The sequence below is a fragment of the Octopus bimaculoides genome, chromosome 2 (assembly GCF_001194135.2).
Source record: "Octopus bimaculoides isolate UCB-OBI-ISO-001 chromosome 2, ASM119413v2, whole genome shotgun sequence".
Taxonomy (NCBI): domain Eukaryota; kingdom Metazoa; phylum Mollusca; class Cephalopoda; order Octopoda; family Octopodidae; genus Octopus; species Octopus bimaculoides.
Window position 1 is genome coordinate 27,485,651 of NC_068982.1, and position 3,747 is coordinate 27,489,397.

The 3,747-nt window shown below is 38.4% G+C and overlaps 1 protein-coding gene across 4 annotated transcripts in view; it reads right to left on the reverse strand.

Annotated features, from left to right (window-relative positions):
* LOC106872746 (fatty-acid amide hydrolase 2) overlaps positions 1-3,747 on the reverse strand; it is a 51,420-nt gene that overhangs the window by 33,999 nt on the left and 13,674 nt on the right. The gene's annotated exons all lie outside the window — the stretch shown is intronic.

Consider the following 3,747-nt stretch of genomic DNA (forward strand, 5'->3'; position numbering starts at 1 on the left):
AAGTCCTTATATTTGCTCATCATCATCATCATCATCATCGTTTAACATCCGCCTTCCATGCTAGCATGGGTTGGACGATTTGACTGAGGACTGGCGAATCAGATGGCTACAATAGGCTCCAATCTGATTTGGCAGAGTTTCTACAGCTGGATGCCTTTCCTAACACCAACCACTCCGAGAATGTAGTGGGTGCTTTTATGTGCCACCGGCACGAAGGCTAGTCAGGCGGTACTGGCAACGACCACATTCAAAATGGTGTATTTTACATGCCACCTGCACAGGAGCCAGTCCAATGGCACTGGCAATGATCTCGCTTGAATGTTTTTTCACGTGCCACCGGCACAAGTGCCAGTAAGGCGACTCTGGTAATGATCACGCTCAAATGGTGCTATTTACATGCCACTGGCACGGAAGCTAGACACTGCTCTGGCAACGATCACGCTTGGACAGTGTTCTTAGCGCTCCACTGGTACAGGTGCCAAATTTCCAAATATTTTCAGAAATGTGTTTTTGTCAGCTGGGGCTGTAACATTAATCAGAAGACAAGTCTTTTCAATATGATTTTTCACAATGAGATCTGGCCAGTTTGCCTGTATTTCCTTATCAATATGGACACTGAAATTCCAGAGGATGATAATGTCATAATTCTAGACAACTTGTGGTGGCTTGTGTTCCCAAATATTTAACTGACCTCAAGTTGACCTCAGCTGAACCCAAAATGCAAAGAGCCAAACAAATATTACAAGGCATTTTTTCTAAGGCTCTAACAATTCTGCCAATTCACTATCATAATCATCATCATCATCATCATCATTTAACATCCATTTTCCATGATCGTATGGGTTAGATGGTTTAACAGATGGGAAGTTGGAGAGCTGCACCACACACCAGTCTGTTTTGGCTTGGTTTCTATGGCTGGATACCCTTCCTAATGCCAACCACACCATAGAATGTATTGAGTGCCTTTTATGTGTCACTAGCACAGGTGCCTTTTATGTGCTACCGGCACATTTATAAATATTTAAATGCATGAATATTATGAAAAATATATTTCTTGCTCATTCAGATGTGTATCTTGCACTTGGTGATCAATAAGAGTTTATGGTTGAGATGTTAGCTTCACAATCATTATAGTTCCAGACTCAATCTGTGTGCAACACCTTGGGCAAGTGTCTTCTGCTGCAGCCTCAGGTAGACCAAAGTCTCGTCAATAAAGTTTGTAAGATAGAAACTGTGTGAAGCCTATCAGATGTGTGTGTGCATACAAACACATCTGATAGGCTTCCACACATGCCTACATACATATATTAAGATAGTGCATATGGTGTTGCTTGCTAGTATGTAGCTTCATGATACTTCTGAGATCCTACAGCATTTTAAAAGAAAGTCTAATGATTGTAAGACTGCATGTAGTGATATACAGAGTAGATATAACTTGAATTGTAAAGTAATGGGCCTATATATTTGTAGCTAAAGCAGATATATGTGTACTCATGTTGTTTTATCATGGATCACCATATATTTGTAGTCTTACTGTATGTAGTAAAGAGAGTCCAACTGCTTATTTTCCCTTTCTTTTTTTTAAGGGACGTGTGAGCACAGTATTTGCCTAGTCTAACACCACTACCTGACCCATGGATACATTTAACAGGCTTTACTCAATTGCAAGCATTCAAACCAGACTCATCAACAACTTGAAGGAGGATATAAGATTAGATTCTGTCCATGAACTGAACGTGGCAATGATGAATCAAGATGCTTGGAGAAATGGCTTTGTCTTCAAGGCAAAATAAAACGGCTAACATTCTAGATCAGGCGTTTTCAAACTGTGGTCCGCGGACCACAGGGGGTCCGCAAGGACAAGACAGGGGGTCCGTGGACAGCAAATATTTTTTATGGGCAATTTGATTTTATATATGTTTTTTAATCGAAATCTTTTAATTGACAATAAACCTATTTGTTAAATACTGTTAAATAAATAAATGTAAAAATATGTTATTTTAAGCAAATATTTATGTATAAATTTCATAAGTGTTTATAAGGGGGTCCCTAAGGTAAAGCCTGAAATATAAAGGGGTCCGCAAGTCAAAAAGTTTGATAACCCTTGTTCTAGATCACGTGTATAGAAAAGCCACTCATCTTAGTCACTCACACACTCCAACTTCTGGCCCACAGATATGCTGTGTCTTCACTCGTCCTTATCTACTACTACTAAAGTAGTCCCTACTCTTTGGAACTTGTTAGTCTCAGACCACCCCCTGCATCCCTCAGTACTCATACTGTGTACAACTCCAAATTCTGCACTAACTACCACGCCCAGTCCTTGCCAAAATGTCGGTATTCTGGAATTACTTCCCTTCACATCTTTTTCCCTACACCTGTCGATTTGCGATATCAAACTCATCAGTTTCAGAGGGCATTTGAATGCCAGGCACAAACCTTACCTCTGCCCCATATTATATTACATAGAGACATTTTTTGTTCGTTTTCAGAGCCCCGATATAGTATTTACCTCGTCAGAAGTAGGTTTTCTTCAGGTCAATACGTGAAAGTATTTTCGACAGCAAAATGTAGAATGCAATGAAGAATGGTCGTAATTTTGCAGAAAAATAATTGTATTGTGTATTTTCTGTTATTCGTCCTCTCTTCTATTAGCATCCGATGCGTTTAGTTAATTAATAATCACGCTATACTCACGCTAATTAGGAATGTAATCAAATTATGTCATGAATAACGACAGAATCCACACTGGATGCTTCAAAGCAGGGTTTTTCAGAGGAATGGCGCAAAGAGGAGTGAAAAACAGAAGGACAAATTGCTATGTTTAAATGAATTTCAAATGGTCTCTAGCTTTTAAACTTTGTTCGAAAACCTTGATGAATAATGATATGTGGTTGCAAACTCTTTTTTGTCTTGTCGTTAAGAGGGTACCCCCAAATTTCTCTAATATTTTTTGAGGATGTAGAATTTGCCAGTTGGAGAAGCATCGCTTTATGGTATCTAATTCGCACTAAACAAACACTACAGTAGAATTGTTTCCTTTCTTTTTTTTAATGCCGGGAAAACATCGACTTTTGACAAATACTTTTGACATTCATGAGACTGGAAACACGCACACGCGAAGGTGCGCGTGCGCGCGTTTCGCTTAGGGATACCGGCAAAGAATATAAACATCAGCTAGAAGACCGGTGCATTATGAAGATGTTCCCTAAGATATCTGCTCTGCACAGATTTAGATACGACTTGCCATTATGCCGTGAATAAATCCGCCGACTACTTCTAACCTATGAAGCTATTTTCACCAACTGCGATATAAAATAAAATAACTAAATCCTTTGAATGAGTGAAGAGGCTGTAGCAAACGTTATTCTCTACCCAATGACTTTTGCAAGACTTCTCTTCTACAACATTCCACCATTCATTGAATATTCATTCGAAAGAAAATTCTTTTAAAATACTCCAACTAAAGTCTACTAGACGTATAGAATTGAGACTTTTAGCTTCATTCTGACAAATGTTCCTTTTTAGAATTCAATTCTGCACATAACGATGTTTCAAAGTATAATCAAACCTCACCAAAACCATTATCATCATAACCACAAATTCGTCTTTTATCTGTTTATTTAAGAATGCACGAATGGTGCGTCTTGAAAAAAAAACAGAGACTGGTTGTCTGTGGAACTGCCGGCAAAAAATACTGTATACACAGAGACCATATATATATATATATATATATATATATATATA